Below are 18,630 nucleotides of genomic sequence, written 5' to 3' on the forward strand. Positions count from 1 at the left end.
TAAATAATCTCTAATCAGTGGCACTGGAAGTAACTTAAATGATATTTACAACCACAGAGGTTAGTTCATCTTTCAGAGAAGAGAAATGGGACATGTATATAATACTCTCTTCTAGATATTTTTATTTTTTGGTTATTTATTGGATGTTAATTTAGGAGTTTCACTTCCTAAAATTATTTTTATGACAATTTAGTAGCAGGTGCATATATCAGCCTACAAAATCCCTCCACTATTAAAGACTATACTCTATATAATATTTGATCAACATTTGTTGTATCAACTATCATAAACTTAACCTTAAATATCATGATATTTTCTCAATAAATTATTAATGAAAGGAATATTGACTTTTGCCCTATAATTTTCATGACACTGAACAAAAAGAGAACTGAAATTGCTCAACTGAATGATTGTTTAGAGTAAAATCCTCTTTTATTTACTAAACAAAATAAACACAAAGGCAAGAACTTGTATATATCAAGAAAACTTATTGGATAAGATGTGTTATTTGGAGGAATCATGTCCTATGGGTAGTGCACCTTACAGAATGCCATGAGTCCCACTGTTAAGGACATAGTAATGAAGGACAAGAAACACGCTGTAGAGATTATACTTTAAGGTACTTAAATGATTCAGTAAAAGATTCAGTTAGTGAGAAATGGGATAATACATTTGTAAGGGGAGAGGGTAACTTCAGACTGAGTGATTATGGAGCAGATATCTAAGCTGAGTCTTGAATGATAGGAAATAAGCAGCTTAGAGAAGATTGAGAGAGAGTGCTCCCAGGAAGTTCCTGAAATTGGACCAAACATGGATTGTTCACTGGGTAAAAAGAATGTCAGGGTGGCTGGTGAGCAGTGATTGAGAGAAAGAAAGGGTGACTCCAGGTGGCGGTGGAGGATTAAGCAGGGCTGCAGAAAGGAAGGTGATGAAGATGATGGCGGCTCTATATCCATGAACTTTGAGAAAGGCACCATGCTGGGTGTCTTGCATATGTCAGATTGGTAGGTCTTCTTAACAGTCCTAGGGACAGATATGCTGAATCTTACAATACAGAAGCAAAAGAGTAAGTTAGAAAGGTTACATCAATTGCCCATTATTAGAAAAAAAATATATATGTATTGCACATTTTTTAATACTCATCCAAGGATATTTTTTCCATTGATTTTTAGAGTGGAAAAGAGAAAGACAGAGAGAAACATCAATGTGAGAGAAACACATTGATTAGTTGCCTCCTGTATGTGCCCCGACCAGGGCCCAGGCCAGGGAGAAGCCTGCAACCGAGGTACATGCCCTGACCAGAATTAGTCTGCAGGCTGATGCTCTATCCACTGAGCCAAACCGGTTAGGGCGGGGCCCAGCCATCTTCCTGCTGATGCTACAACTGTCCTTAAGTTCTTTCAGAGACTAATCCAACTTTACTAAGAGAAAATCTGCAAGTGAAAACTATGCTATATAACATGCAGAAAACAACCTGGATGGGGAAAAAATTGAAATTTCTTACAAAAATCCAGTTTTAGATAATGCAAATAATAAGCATGCAGCACCCTACTCTGCGTAATTGAACATGTTTTAAACATTTTTTCTTATCGTTTTGGCCTCAGTTATTTTGACTGAGATGCCCTGACATTGATGCTTGACCCTTCTGTCTGTGGCTCTGGGTGAGTAGAATGTTCTGAAGTTCAGTTTTCTGTCTGTTATAAGGAGTGAGTTGGTGTCATTGGCTCAAAAGGTGCTCTGAGACTTGTGTGAAACATTATAGGGTTCACCTTGGCTCAGGGTGACCTACTCAGGTCTTGGTTGAAAGCATTTCTTTCATGATTTGCAACAAAAAAATCTTCATGCTTACCTGCAAGGAGCTATTTCTAGTACAGGATCATAGATATGATTTTTCTCTTATTGCTTTTCCATACCAGCAATTAAGTTGTAGCGATTGATTAATTCACTAAACACTTTTCAATGGATGTCCTCTGTGTGAGCTGACATGATTGGTGCTGAGGAGTCTATAAAGAGAGATGAAAAATAGATGTTGGCCTCGAGAACATAGCGCTTCTCCAGCAGATGGGATTGGGCTTGGCCTCCCACAGGGGCCAGAAACGCTTCCTAGACTCGTTGTGAAATGTATTTTAACTTCTTAAAATTGCTGGTACTCAGTTCTCTTAAATCTTGACATATCTCCCCAAAGGACATGAATAGATAAAAGCAGGGCAATGGCCCTGATTATTACTAGGTTCTACTTCTGTCACTGGAGAAATGACTGTGGGTCACATTTCCAAGTGGCTAGCAAGTGTTCCTGGAACCTCACACATATAAAAAAGTGGTTCCATTAACTTTCTCTCCAAAACCATTTAGTGTCAGTTTTCACGGGTCATGTTCTTCTTCATATGAAGTACCCGTTTTCAATTACTTTCTCTAACAAGTTGGGTGGCTTGTGCTGTGGCTTAATGTTTATGCATATCTTATGGGACTCAGGTGTGTTTGATCTCCAAGCACAGGAGCTGGGGAGCATCTGTCTCCTCCGACAAACACCATCTCACACAGAAGGATCCGTTTGGTGCCCAGGTATGGGCCAGAAGCACAGGGGCCAGTTTTGAAGAAGAATCGGTCACTGGAGCATCCCTTGTCTATGACATATTCCCCTCTCAGGTGCAAAGCAAGGTCTGAGGCATGGTGGTGGGATAGCTACCCATCCTTCAGGGGAAGTTGTGGAGTTCTCAGCAGAGGTTAGCGCCACGTCCTCATGGGGACACCAGGAGTCATCTCGTTCCCCCCCTCCATAACCAGCAATTAAGTTGTAGTGATTAATTCACTAAACACTTTTCAAAGGATGTCATCCCCATCCCATGTCATCCATCACAATTTCTATCAACTCTGCCCCCAAACATACTAACACCATTGACATGACTCCATCTCCTCTTTCTCCCACCCCAGTTCAAGGACCCCTCTCTATAGGTACAAACTCTCCTGGCCGCTGCCTCTGTCATGCCCTGTGCAATCCGGTCTCCACTCAGCAACCAGACACCTTTTACAGCAAAACCCTGTCCTTTGTCCACTGAGAAATTCCCAGAGGCTCAAGCACTTTTCACCACTCTTCAAATAAAAATCCAAGTGATGTAAAAGCTTTAGTCCCCCCCTTTCTGACTTCAGCACGGACCACCCTCTGGGCTTTCTCCCAGGCACAGCCACCCTGACTTTCATTTTCCCTAAACGCACCAAGTTCATGCCATGAGCAGTGATGCTCGTGTCCCTGCCCTAGGGATTTTCCTGGGATCTTCACCTCCTTCTGGCTTTGACATTATGTTTTTGCTCCATCCTTTCTCCTGAGAGGGGAAGGCATTGACCCCACAATGTAACATAACATAACCATCACTGTGCCATTGCCCTATTTTATATTTATCACAGTGTCTAACAATATCTGAAGTTATGGTTATCTATTAACTTGTTTATTGTGCACTGTTTATTTAATTGCCACCCCCACTCCTCCAATTCATTCCCAAGGTCTCCACAAAGGATTTCTCTATAGTTTAAAGCTTTTTTCTCAGTGACTTGTGCAGTATTAAACACATAGCACAACAAATATGGGATAAGAAAGTAAAATAATCACTCAACCTACTTAGTCAGGGGTTCTGCTTTCTTTGGGAAAGTTTCAAGAATATAAAATAATTGAGCAGAGAAATATCATATCAATGAAATAAAAGAAACAAGTATGTGATATGCATGTTTGTTTTGGATTTATTTTGTACAGACTATCGTGTGATCATTGAAAGGAGGTTAGTAGCTGGTAGCCAGTGATGAAAGTAGACACTTTCTGTCTCTGGCCGGGTCCTTGAGAAGAAAGTCGATCCTAAGGAATCTGTTTTCATTGTGTTGGTGTCAGGATTTTCTCTACCCTGGACACATCTCTTAAGTACTCATTAGTCCTGTGTAGGAAGAGATTTAAGTATCAACAGATATCACTTAGATAAGGGTAAAGTAATAGTTACATTTACTGAACTTCACCAGCAAAGGTTGGTTATATTTTTTAAAAGGCACAAGTCCCACTGTAATGAAAACAATGAAGCTTATTAAAATTTTCCCTGTATTGTGAGGTGGGAAATAAGTGGACAGTAGGACAGTCTGAAAAATAAACAACTAAACAAACACATGGCAGTTTCCATAGGAACCAACAGAGGTACATCTTTGAATTCTTCTGAAGAATGGCAATTGTAAGTCCTCAACTGTCAATCTCCCAAGTTTATTTGAAAGTTATTTCTTCAAATGAGTGGCTCATGGCAGAGTCCTGCTCTTCAGGACTAGCATGTTGGTGGGCTTAGTGCCACTGGGAGGTGGTCTGACATGACAGGACTCAGGGACCAGCACTGGAGATGTTTTCAGGGTGAGACACCATCCAAATCAGAGGTCAGAATTTTATGGCTGAAAGCCCACACTTTAAAATGATCAATAATTAATATTTATTGAACTTGGTGTACGAAGAGTCAATAAAATATATGAAAGGTAAGTGTGTGATACCAGTGCTATCTTTGGGGACCTGCTCTGTCACAACTAGTTCTTAGCTCCGAAGTGACAATGAGCTAAGTGACAATGATCCCCAGAGAATGGGGATCAGAGGTTATGTCTTCTCGGCCCTGAAAAGTTGCCCTAAAGACACCCATGTTTAACTGGGGAGCATCTCAAGTCAACAGGCTGCGAGGACAGGCAGGAAGAGAGGCCACTCACTGCCGTGGCATTTGAAGGTGACACAAAGCCCACACCACTGATTTTGTCAGCAGGACCTGGGGACCAGGAGAGCGCTCCTTCTTCAGTTACAAGAAAGCTGAAAACAAGTGCTATTCGATCAACCTGCCCACAGGAAAGGCTGCAGCATCCTGGAGGCTCAGGGAAACTCGTGATGAGAGACGACTTACTGTGCTCCCCAGAAGAGTGTTGGAATGATGCTGCCAGTCACACCAAACACTACCAGTGGGAAATAAGAGGCCAAGAGGGAAACCGAGACCAAGACCCTAAGATACTTCATGGAAACGAAATCAGAGAACACGTGGCAGTTGATGACGTGGGACTTATTTTCATCAGATTAATCTTAATTAAAATCTGCAATCATTCAAAGAGTGTAGCATTGATAGAAACAACAGTTCAATGGAGCCAATTAGAGAATCAGAAATTAACCTCAGAATAGATAAGGGTTGAGTGGGTTTTAAGACATAAGCCATGAATAAATGAAACATTACTTTAAAAAGCCCAAGTATAATTGAATGTGTTTATGAGTGAGATTGAAGTTTCACTTAACATAAATACTCTAAAATAATCTGCAAAGGGCTGTGGATTAATCTAGCTTCAGCAGTCATAAACATTCGGGCAAACATGTTCAGTTAACTTCCCACTTGTTCATTGTATTTTTTCTAGCAAATCCATCCTGTCATTTCACCCCTAAATATTTCTTCAATGTGCATCTCCAGCTGATAAAAACTTTAAAAGTTGAATTACCACATCATTACACCTAACAAAAAATTAGCAAGCCTCTTATTTTATACTGAGCTATTAAAGTCATTAAAATGCTTTTTAGTAACAATACAAAATATCCATGACAGCATACGGTTCATGATTGTATCTCAGAATCACTATATCATTAAAATATGTACATAATTGCACAGAAAAAGGAGATTGGAAGAAAACAAATATGTTAATTAATTTGTAGTGAAATATTTGGCTTTGAATTATTCTTCTTTATGCTTTTCTGATTTTTCTAAATTTCCTGGGATAAGTCCATACTTAATTATCAGAAAATATCAATAAAAGTGATTTTTATATAACTTCACAACACCATCAGCAACACAACCTTGTCTTTGGCACGGACACAGCATTTAAAAATATTTAGCGAAATAGTGACATAAATATTTCAATGACACCCTGAATTTGTATCAGATCCTTCAGACATGTTTCCTGTGTTAAAAGTGGTGTGTTTTTTTTTAAAATTGGGACGGGGGGGGGGAGTGTATTCCAGCCAGTTTGTATACATGACATCAATGTGTGGCAGCCATAAGAGTTTTACCTGCATCCAACCACATTAATTTAGTCTTTGCTTAGTGACAGGTCTTCGAAAGCATCAGGTGGAGTGTCACTAAAAAGGTAAATGAAGAGAAAATAGGAAGAGTTCACATCTGCTCTAGGACTGCTTAGGAGAGAAGATGATTAACCGCAGCGTCCGTACAGCAGGTTCACTGGCAGGAATGATGATAATGAGCCAGGCAGGGAGGGCGTCTCTCTGAATCAATTTAACCCCGACTCACAAACTTGGCTTCCTGGGAGGAAATTGAACCATGTCCCAGGCACACATGCTTCCAGAGCGCCCTGTGAATCTCTCCACCTAATGCCGCCCTCGGGTGCTGCCTGCCCCCAGACCAGCTCCGGGTTCGGGCAGCTCTCCATCGATTAGACTCATAGCTGATTTCGTTTCTCCTGGGAACATCTACACCTGACTTCACCTCCAGCTCGGTCATTTTCAATCTCCACTGAAAATTTGTATTTAATTCTGAAAAAGCATCCCCCTTGTTCTCCTGGTCACACGTATTCCTGTTCAGTTATGGTTGATGGAAGATATTGGCCCAGTCATGTACGCTAACACTTAGGAGGAGTTGAGCAAGCAGTATGCGAGCTTTGCGTGTTGCAGCATAGGCGGGAAGGTGTGTCCCATTTGAGAAATGGCAAAGTGGGCATGTTGCCTGGAGATGACAGGATGACGGGGACAGGAGAGCAGGTTGAGAGGTCAGGAGCCAGGTCCCAGTGGAACGGGTTGAACACAAGGATTTGTTCTTCCCCCAGAGATGGAGCTGAGGAGAACGAGGTTTGGCTTAGATGTCACAGTCCTTCCGGCTGCCCCTTGGAGCAGAGATAGTGGATAGTGAGGTGAGGACATTCCTGTGGCCCAGCAGAGGCCACTGTGGCCACTGCAGCCATGGACACGGCCTCCTGGACTATCTGTGAAGGCCGAGCAGCATGGGTTCCTGACGGACTAGGGATAGATGGGAGGAAAAGGTTCCAAAGTCATCTGGACGTTTGACTTTGGCACAGATAAGTGAACATGGCATGTTGGTATGCACATTTCCTAATGAATCCCGGTGTTTTTCTGCAGATTTTGAGTTTAAGGAGAATGACTCCCTGGGTCATTCCTGGGCTTGAGAGTGAGGACACGGAGTCCTAGTGCTGTCGACCTCTGAGACCACAGCAAACAGGAAAGAGTGCTTCCATCTGTTTATATTCTGTTTTTCTGTAACAAACACATCCCTAGACCTTTGAAATCTTGGAGACACACTTGATTTAATGCTATTAAACCCCAGGCTTTTTAGGTTCATTTAATCAGTTTTAGGTCATACTGAAAAAATAAGGATATGGTACACATGGTTTTATTTTACTAACTTGTTTAGACATGATGTTAAGCTTATCCTACATAATAAAAGGCTAATATGCAAATTGACCAAACAGCAAATGACCAGTCGCTATGAGCTTCCCCCTGGTGGTCAGTACGCTCCCACAGGGGGAGCACTGCTCAGCCAGAAGCTGGGCTCATGGCTGGAGAGCACAGTGGCGGTGGTGGGAGCCTCTCTTGCTTCTGCAGCAGCGCTAAGGATGTCTGATTGCCAGCTTAGGCCCTCTCCCCCAGGGGAGCGGGTCTAAGCTGGCAGTCGGACATCCCCCAAGTGCTCCAGGACTGCAAGAGGGTGCAGGCCGGGCTGAGGAACCACCCCCCCCCCCAAATGCACAAATTTTGTGCACCGGGCCTCTAGTTAATTATGAAACTTATAGGGTGACAGAAACTTTATTGTTCTTGGCCAAATATAAGTGGATTCTTGTGCTTGAAGTATCCCAAATACACATACAGTAAACTCAATTTTGTGTGTGTAGGTTATTTATGCCTTTTGCCTGCACCTGCATCCTTCTTGGTGAATCTGCCAGGCTTTGCTACATTCTCTGTTGGAGTTAATGTATGGGGCAGAATAGAATTAGAGATCCACCTTGGGCTTGTGAAACTGACACTATGTAGCAATACTATTGATGTGGGTGGAGGTGTCAGTAGGGTGAACTTGGGGTGCTTCAGGATGGAACACTTAGGTATCAGATATACCATAATTTTAATCTCCTCCTCATTTAACTCTGATCACCAAACAATGATCAATATGAACACAGTTTCAACCCATCCTCTATTTCTAAATTATCAACACTGCAGAGTTTTGCTACATTTTGAAGAGAAACCCTGAACATTTCTAAAGCATTAGCCATCATGATTTTTTTCTCATCAAAACTTTAAATTATTTCCTAAATGAAGAACATTTTGTGATAATTAGACTAAAGCACAAAAATGTGGAACCAACTTGACATGGGGAAGAATAATACCATGAGGAAAATGAGATTCAGACTCATTACTGTCATAACACAGAATCCTGCAAATCACCCTTCGTCTCCCCGAGCTACAGATTTGACTCAGCAGAAGAATTTGAATACATTCCTGAATCAATTCAAGGAACACTAATGCGTGTTCTTCAGTTTTCCATCACACAGTCGTCGCTTCTCCACAAGCGTGGCTGTCTCCCTCAGGATCTAGCTCGGGTTCAGTCGTGACCTTAGGCAGTTCTGGTTTTTTTCTATCATGGATTTCTCATCTGTAAGATGATAATGCTATGTTCCCTCACATTTAAACACAAATGACTGTCTTAATGGCCCCAAGGCACCATTACACTAAACAGCATAAAATACCAGAAAGAAACAGATGAGCATTCAAAACAAAAATAAAACAAAAACTTAGTTTCATCTGTGCTTACGTGGTGGTGGTATTGTTAACTTCTGCCACTTCCTTCCTCACATTATCAAGCTGACAAAGGTTGTGGAAACATAGACTTACCGAATGTCACATTTTGTTTCTCTTCTGCTTTTCAGTTGTGGACAGATGCCTCCATAGGGCACACCCACCCACAGAGGCCATGCTCAGCGCTGTTCCCAGAGCTGCTCTGGACCTATGGGCCCAGAACCCATCTTCCTTCACTTGTGTCAAACTAGCTAAGCTGTGAAAATAGCAGGGTATTTGCAGAATGTGGTTCTTTATAAAGACAACCAATAACTTCACCTCCAAAACCTATGTAACTACAGGACCATGGAGAAGATACCACTGGTGATGCTCAGCTAAGCCTGTGGGCTGTTGGTTCTTCTGTCCATGTGGTCCTGGAGAGACAAGAAAGTCATGAACACAGACAGAGAAAGAGGGCTAATGCAAAGGTAGCTGAGGGAAGGCTTCCCCTGCGCCCAGCCCTATCTCAGCATCCACTCCTATCCCAGACATATATTTCTGGGACCTCGATGCTTTCACAGTTCCTGACTCATCAGAACACCATAGCTTGATTCTTTCTGCCCATCTTATAGAAGCATCGGCCCTGACACCCACAGAAGTCATGCAAGTTGAGTTCTGAACCCCCCCTTTATCTATTCTGTACTTCAACTTTGCCTTCTTTACCTATTGTATGGCAACAATTTAAATATAGGAGCAATATACTGCCCATTTCTTTTTTTTCTAATAGTTTCTAATATACTATAGTTTATCTCAGATGTTAGCCACCAATTTCTTTCTTTATGGCATATGTTCTCAACTTGGCTTCCACATAAGAAACATTTGGGAAAGGTCTGAACAAGGCTGCCTGCCCCCAAGACCAGGAGTCAGCCTGTGGGTGGAGCACAGAGACTGAAATCTCTTGGGTGATTCTGACATCCCTGAGGCTAATGGCCACACCTTCAAGCACTGTTGCACGGTATGCAGCTTTGCAAATTATGTGTCTCAAATTCCCCTGGAGAGTTTATTGAGAATGCCAACCTCAAGGTTGAATTCATGATCATTCACATGATGATATCCCCTAAGTCTAGATGGCAGACCCTACGTCAGGGTGTGGATACAGTCCTTGTCCAGGCAGCACTGTTTCTCCTTCAGGTTCAAGTCTTCCATTATGATTCTGGTTCTGTTTAATCCCATGAAAACCTCTGTCTTGGCAGGTCCAGGGACATCAGGCCATTGTGGATGCTCTCCAGCTCCGAGCAAAGGCAAAGCCCGCCAGCAGCTGCAGGAAGCGGGGACTCAACTGGAAGTCGGGTGTCCCAGATTTAACTAGTTCCCTTCCCAGCCACTCAGGAAAGGGTGCTCAGGGCTCAGTGCCCGGGGGCAGCTGCAGTCATTTCATGCCCATTAAGTGCATCTGTGAAGCCTTCAGTTGAAGACACCTTCTTTAGTGAGCATATCTCAATTCCTGATCCACAGAGCTCATTCCAGAATGGACTTTCAAAAACCTTTTTATTGTTCACACTATTGCAGATTTCCCCCCTCCCTTTGCCCACCTTCACCCAGCCCCTGCCTCCCCCCTCCCTTGGCTACTATCAATAAATCAACTAAAGGGACTTTTTAAAATATGTATTTTTATTGATTTCAGAGAGGAAGGAAAAGGGAGCAAGAAATAGAAACATCAATGATGAGAGATAATCATTGATCGGCTGCCTCATGCATGCCCCACACTGGGGCTGGAGCCTGCAACCCAGGCATGTGCTCTGATTGGGAATCAAACCCATGACCTCTTGGTTCATAGGTTGACGCTCAACCACTGAAGCACACTGGCTGGGCTAAGTTCTTTATTCTTCAAGGTCCTCTACCTGTAATACAGGGATATAGTGGTAACTACTTCAAAAGACTGTTGATAACATTAGAGGGACACAAATACAGCACTTAGAACAGTGGTTCTCAACCTGTGGGTCATGACTCCTTTGGTGGTCGAACGACCCTTTCACAGGGGTCGCCTAAGACCATCGGAAAACACATATATAATTACATATTGTTTTTGTGATTAATCACTATGCTTTAATTATGTTCAATTTGTAACAATGAAATTGGGGTCACCACAACATGAGGAACTGTATTAAAGGGTCGTGGCATTAGGAAGGTTGAGAACCACTGACTTAGAACAAAGCTGACATAATAAGCATTTAATTATCCTATATAATAAAAGGGTAACATGCAAATTGACCCTAATGGCGGAACGACCAGGAATAACCGGTCGCTATGATGCGCACTGACCACCAGGGGGCAGACGCTCAACGCAGGTGCTGCCCCCTGGTGATCAGTACGCTCCCACAGGGGGAGCTCTGCTCAGCCACAAGCCAGGCTGACGGCTGTGACTGCAGCAGCAGTGGCAGGAGCCTCTCGCCTCCTCGGCAGCACTAAGGAAGTCCAATGATCATCATGTACATGCCGTAGGATCACAAGGCCATGTGGCACAGCTGGGCCAGTGTGCACCATCTGCTAAGAGAGGACCAAAAGCTCTAAGTCTATCAAAGTGCTATCGATTCTAAAGTCAACTGCTCTTGTTAACCAATGGCATATCTCAGCCATTTGGGCAGACCTAGTCAGAATTCTACCTTTCTACTGCATTTTCTTATTTAAACCTGAGTAAAGATTAAAGTTTGATCATCAGAGACACAGACTGCAGGCCTCAGAGTCCCTAAGCCCTGAGACATGTGGGGCAGAGACCTGAGAATTCAACCTGTTTTGCTTCCTGTCATGGTCAACCTCTGAGACCCGCCAAGCAAGGTTTCCCATATGTGCTCCTGAGCATCTATTCCTAAGGAGTAATGCTGTCTTCCTGCCATTTCCCATGGTGCCTTGTCGAACTCCATGCTATGGTAAACAAAGTCTCCAATTACCAAGAAAAATGCCAGAAAAACAGAGAAGGAGAAAAATGAGTCTTTTAAAAAGTAATTCCAATGGGACTATCGTTGTTCTGGGGTTGGCAGCGCCTGGTCCAGAGGAAGCAGGAGTAAATCCACTCCGGAGGAAGATCTCACTTAGGTAGGGTCTCCAGGCGCACAGAACAAGTTCAAGGTTATTCAACTTGCTTGGAATAGAGCCGTGGAGGTTAAAGAAGACATAGCAAATGTCAAATTTATCCTCAAAATCTTCAGATAGGAACTCAGATAGAGAATATCAAGTAATTATGTAAAAATATACACTTTCAAGGTAGAATCTGCAAAATGAGCGAGAGACAAAAATGTAAGAACTTAGCAGCAAGATCAGAAAAAAATTATAAATTGTAAACTACATTTACACAATATACACTATTCAATATACACTTATTGAAATTTAAAACACAATGAAAACACATTAGATAAAGTAGAAAACAGAGAATTGGGGGAAAGTGAAATACAAAAAACCTACCCAAAGTTAAAGTGTAACACAATAATAACACGGAGGAAAAGATATGAGGTAAAGTGACATCAAGAAATGAATGAGACCTAGCAAACTCCTATTAATGTTATAGAAGAAAAGAGAGAATGAAGGCAGGTATATTTAAGGAGATTATGGTTGAGAATTTGTCAGAGCTGTGAAGATAGCACAGTTTATATCAAATTAGATTTTAAAAATTCAAATTTAAACACATTTTAGGGAAATTCACAGTACCAATGACAAAAACATAACTTCCCAATAGCCCGAGATGAAATAGGGAACACTCACAGAAGATGGAGGAGTCACTGCTGGCGGACAGCCATAGAAATGAGTGGAAACCGGCTCCCGATGAGTTAATAAAAAATATTTGAGTTCAACAAAAACTAAGTCTATAAAATACATACTTAAAAAAGTAATTTCCAAAGAAAATACAAGTGAAAAAGCTGGCGGTATTAAAAGATCTGACAAGCAGGAAGGCATGATTAGAAAGGAAACTGGTAAACAGATAAGTAAATCTACACACACATTTTCTGTATTAAATAATCACGCTGTCTAATGTGGGAACAACCGTATGTGAGTCAGAGGAAGTGATTAGATTATTTCAGTGTCAGGGGAAGAATGATGATAATTATAGAATAACTCATATATGGTGACCTTACCGTGTATCTTTCAAATAAAGCAAATACAGTGTGTAACTTTCAGACCTGAAGGGTAAAAGAAGGAATAAGATAACTAATCACTTCAAGAAAAGGCAAATGATGAGACAAAAAAGAGGTATAAAGTGGGGAAAATATAGAGGACAGCATATGGGTGTAGAAATATTTTATGTATATACATAATTTTCCCAAAGTTTGCCTAACATACAGCTGAGTCACTTACTCCCCGAGCAGGAAAGGAGGATTTGGAAACAACACTGGTCTGCCCCGCTGTGTACAAGTCCAATTGCTTATTTCGATAGATAATAAGATTTCATGCAGAACTAATGGTAAATAGTGCAAAGTTAGGAGGCAAGTGGGTTTTAATCATTTAATTTTGTTTCTGGATAATGGAACTTAAATAACAACCAACCACGTAGTGGGACTAGTAATTTATGTTACAGTGACAGCAGGAAAATTCACTGCTGTGTGACAGTCAAGCTCCCTGGGTAAAGGCAGCTTCTTAGTCTGCATCTGATCAGAAATGGTGGCCTTCACTCCAAAAGCATGTGAAACGACTGACATCTGCTGGTGCAGATACTTAACAACATGCATGGCCAGGTTACAGTTAGCTTCCAGAAAAATCTAGTCCCAAACACCTTTATTAAACTTTTCCAAGTGGCCTTCATTAACTTTTCTAAGAATGCAAATGTGTAATGTATCAGAAGATATGCTAAACACCACACCTGTTTTGACTATTCAGTATCTGCAATTTATTGATGGTTGAGAAGCTTCTTTGGTGTCCAGGAGACTCAAGATCATCATTATGAAACCCTATTATCATAAAACAGGACAAAATGTTCTAAGTAAAATTTCACATGATGCCTTGCAATGTCTTTAACGTAAAGTACTGTGCTTGTTGAATACTTAATATGATTTAATATCTTGGTTAAATATTATAAAACATCGAAGGACTCATCAGACACAGTCCATTCCCTCATTGTTTAGGAAAGAGGAGGAGGAATCAGGGGAAGTTAAGGCACATCCCTTTCTGACTAATATTACTATTATTCTTCACCACATCAGCCCTGCTCTGTTGTATGGAGATCAATCATAGACCTTCCCCAGCCGTTGACAGTGTCTGATCAGCACAAATGTGTCTTCTTTGAACGCTACTCCAAATCACCCGACACAGGCCCAACTCCGGTAGGAAGCCCTGTTGCACCCACTCACTGTGACATCTCAGTTCCTCCGGGCCGAGTCTGTGTTTGTGGCAGTAAGCAGACGTGCTCAGCCTTGATTAAGGACAGATGTGCTGGTGGTGGTCGGGAAGCCATTTCAGGTGTGAACACAGGTCCAGGCCAGGCTTGCAACCCGGTGAAGTTACCAGTGTTTCAGTGGTGAGCTGAGCAAGTAAAATCTCTGAATTAAATTTGACAAACACAAGTGCTTGAGGGACAGGAGGAAGACAGGAGTTTCAGAAAGTATAGCGGCCAGCAGTAGGGATTGCTGATTTCAGAGAAAAAGGAGATGAAGAGAAAATAATAGGCATGGATGGACTACTCAGAAGCCCACCAGCCACCATTTCTTGGGGTTTATGCTTCTCCCCTGCACCAGCCTTTAACTGTTGAAAATTCTCAGATTTTTATCATGTATTGACCTCTTCTCTGAGCTACAAGAATGGGCATATTGTACTATCTATATGACATTTCCACTTTCAAGTCTTAACAAAACCCTTAGCTCAATACCTTATCTCAGTGACAAACACATCACCTGTCCAGGCACTTAATCTAGATCAGTGGTTCTCAACCTTGGCTGCACATTAGAATCACCTGGGAATCTTTTTAAAATCCAGATTTCTGGGCCTCATCAGGATTTTAAAAAGATTCCCAGGTGATTCTAATGTGCAGCCAAGGTTGAGAACCACTGATGTAGATAGAGAGCATCCTGAGACCTGCCTGTCCTTTACTCTCACACCCGGTCAGTCTGTTCTTTGCTAATTTTGTCTGAAACACCCCAAGAATCCTTGACCCCCTCTGCTCCACAGCCCCGCCCCACACCTGCCAACTCTGCTCACTTCTTAGCAGGACTCCAGGGAAGAACCCCCTGATTGGTCTGTCTTCCTTCCTTCCAGTCCACCTCCAGTCTGTTTTGATTCTGTTGCCATAGTGACCTTTCTAAAATGAAATCTTATCAGCTGTGTATTAGCCAGCATTCATTGCAGGGAACATAAACACTCAAGCTTAAAAAGACTTAATATAGGGATTAAGGCCTCAAGGTTTTTGGGAGACCTGGATAGCAGAAGTTAGGGTCCTTCCGTAGAGCTCCTGCCCCATAGACCAAAATCAGGTTACTTTTTCTGCAGATTCAGTTTTGATGTCCTTCCACTAGAGGGCTCTGTGGGTAAGAGAAAATTCCTAAAGTTATGTCTTTTGAAGGTATTTTAAGTATATGCCATTTTACCAATTATAAATTCTTGGTAATTTTTATTTGATATTCAGAAATAACTTACCTTTATTAAACTAGAAAATAGAATAGGTTAAATATTTTTAGATATTCTTTTTTTTTCTAATTAAATTGCCTCATTCTCAGCAGTTGCTCTGAGAAATGTTTATACTATGACTTGTCCCTTCTTTCTTAGAAGTTTTAAACCGCACTAAATATTTCTGGATATGAAATTATCTAATGAAGTAATGGTATAGTTAATAATTTAGAAATCAGCCCCCTCATAATTTAATACTACTCCAAGATTACTTTAAAAATATAAGTGACATATTATAACACAAAAGGGTACAAGTTTCCAGATAGGATCTGTATTCACTCAGATTCTAATATTTGTGAGAATATTCACTTCTCATCTAATTTTAAGTGGCAGAAGTAAAATGTGATTTGAGCTTCACAGATATTAATCTTTTACATAAATATCAGCATATCCTTGCATGTATTTGTGCATTTGAAATAATTGATACTTTCATGTTTTAGCTGTGAAGGCACAAACTCTGTAGAGGGGAGAGGAAAAATCAGTATTGAGTGTTACAATGATATATGTATTAACTAAAACTTCAAGTTTTCAATAAAAAATTATGAGATGTGCAAAGAAACAAGCATGTATAATCTAAACACAGGGGTGAGGGGAAGCAGATTAGAGGAACTTGATTCCAGAGTTGACACATGGACTTCAGAGCAGGACTTATAAATATATATTCAGAGTATATAAGGAAACAGTGCTTGAAGAAGTAAGAAAGGTATAATGACAACCAGATAGACAATATCAACATAAAAAGATGGAAATTATATAAAAATAAAACAAATGGAAACACTGGATTTCAAAAACAATAACTGAATTTAAAAATGTACCAATGGGCTTAATGGTAGATTTGAGCTAGAAAAAGAATCAAGCAAACTTGAAGATAGATCAGTACATATTATATAATCCAAAGAAAAGAGAAAAAAATGAGCAGAATCTCAGAGACCCATGAGACACCACTTAGTACACCACTGTAAGTGTGAAGGGACTACCAGGAGAGGGGAGGAAGAAGGGAGCAGAAAAAATAGTAAAGAATATAATGGCTGAAAACTTTTCAAATTTGATGACACATTACAGGTAAAATGCTGACAGCCAAACACAATGAGGAAATCTTGAAAGAAGCAAAAGAAAAATGACTCATCATATACAGGGGAACCTCAATATGATTAAGAATTGACTTATCAAAAACATTGAAAGTAAGAAAGGGAGAGGTTAGCAAGATGATAAAACATGTGGTCCCTGACTTTGGTTCCCCTCACAAAATAAACAATTATCAACTTTTCACAGACAGGAAGACTTCATGAAAGTTCCTGCACCCAGGGTAAGATCTGGTTCCTGGAATTTCTGCTAAATAAAGTATAAAGTAAATAATATAAAGTATAAAAAAAGCATAAAGTATAAACTCCTTCTATGGCCAGATTGACTTTTTTTTGCACATTCCTCCCTTACTTTTCATTCATTACTTCAATTGTAAAGGAATTATTTCAAATGTAAATGGATTAAATTCTCCAAGCAAAAGAGAGTGATTGAATGATTACTGAACAAGGCCCAACTATATGCTCTGTATAGTAGATGCACTTCAGTTTAAGGACACACATAGACTCAAAGTGAAGGGCATAGAAAAATATTCCATGCAAGTGGAAACCAGAAGGAATCAGGAATAGCTATATTTGTATCAGAGAAAATAGATTTTAACTTAAAAAAACTATAACAAGAGACAAAATGGTCATTACATAATAATGAAAGGGCAAGTTAATAAAGAGGACATAATATTTGTTAATATATATGCACCCAACATCAAAGCACCTGAACGTATTAAGCAGATAGTAACAGATCTAAATAGAGAAGTAGACAATACAATAATAGTAGGCAATATCCCGACAGAAAATGAATAATGAAAGTTTGGGCGGGACCTACCCTTTAGATTAAATGGATCTAAGAGACAGAACACTTTATCTAACAGCAGCAGAATACATAGTTTTCTCATGCGCACACGAAACATCCTCCAGGATCTATCATGTGCTGGATCATGAAGAGGAGACATCTGATACCATAGAAATACAAAGGATCATAAGAGACTGCTATGAATAATTACAGTCCAACAAATTGGAGAATCTAGAAGAAATGGATAAATTCCTAGAAACATACAACTTACCAAGACTGAATCATGAAGAAACAGAAAATTTGAACAGATGTTATAACAAGTAAAGAGATAGAATCAATATTCAAAAAGTAAAGTCCAAGACCAGATGGCCTAATAATTAAGTTCTAAAAACACTTAACAAAGCATTAAAAACTACTTTATTTTTAAACCCTGCCAGAAAATTGAAAAGGGAACACTTCCAAACTCATTTTATGAAGCCAGTCACCAAAGATGAGCAGAGAAGGACACTGGGGCTTTAAAAATGGATGACTAGAATAGCTGTGGTAGCAAGCTGGGGATGAAAATTAGGGAGAGTGGGTGGTGCGTCTCATGGTCTTGTGCCCAAGGTGGTGATTGAAGGAGAATGTTCCAGTGTCCAGTAGAAGAGAGAGAATAAAATAAAATAAATACTTTTTATTAAAAAAAAAACCCTGTCTGTGTCTATCATAGGGGATGAAAAACTGTATTTTACATACCAGATTCCAATTATAGATCTGGTTACTGGAATTTCTGCTAAATAAAGTATAAAGCAAATAATATAAAGTATAAAAAAGGATAAAATATAAACTCCTTCTCTGGTCATACTGACTTTTTTTGCACATTCTTCCCTCACTTTTCACTCATTTGCACTTGTGTGCTAACATTTCTATTTTTATAATCTCTCTTCTCACTCTCTCCTCTCTAGGTCTCTCTTTCTCTGGCTCTGATAAGTTGCCTTTTTTTTTTCAGAGCCTTTGGCGATGGAGTCAACTTGATCTTTTCTCTAGATTTTGTACCATCTGCCTTTAGGAGTGTGTAGTGTTTACATACTCATGTTACAGACTACACCCTTGCATAACTAATGATTGGGAGACATAGTCAATTTCTTCCATGCTTCTTGTGACTATCATATAATGAAATATGTCTTAGTTATTATGTGTTCAAGAGTAATAATAGTATTTTCTGTTATTGTTTTCTGAGAATTGCTGGTTACTTTTACTGCATTAAATCTGCTTTTCAGTACCATTTGGGTATTACCATTCCATCCCTTCTTATTTCAATTCAAAAATGTATATACCCAACACACATTTGAATGTTTCTTGTA

Source organism: Myotis brandtii, unplaced genomic scaffold, assembly GCF_000412655.1.
Source record: "Myotis brandtii unplaced genomic scaffold, ASM41265v1 scaffold154, whole genome shotgun sequence".
Lineage (NCBI taxonomy): Eukaryota > Metazoa > Chordata > Mammalia > Chiroptera > Vespertilionidae > Myotis > Myotis brandtii.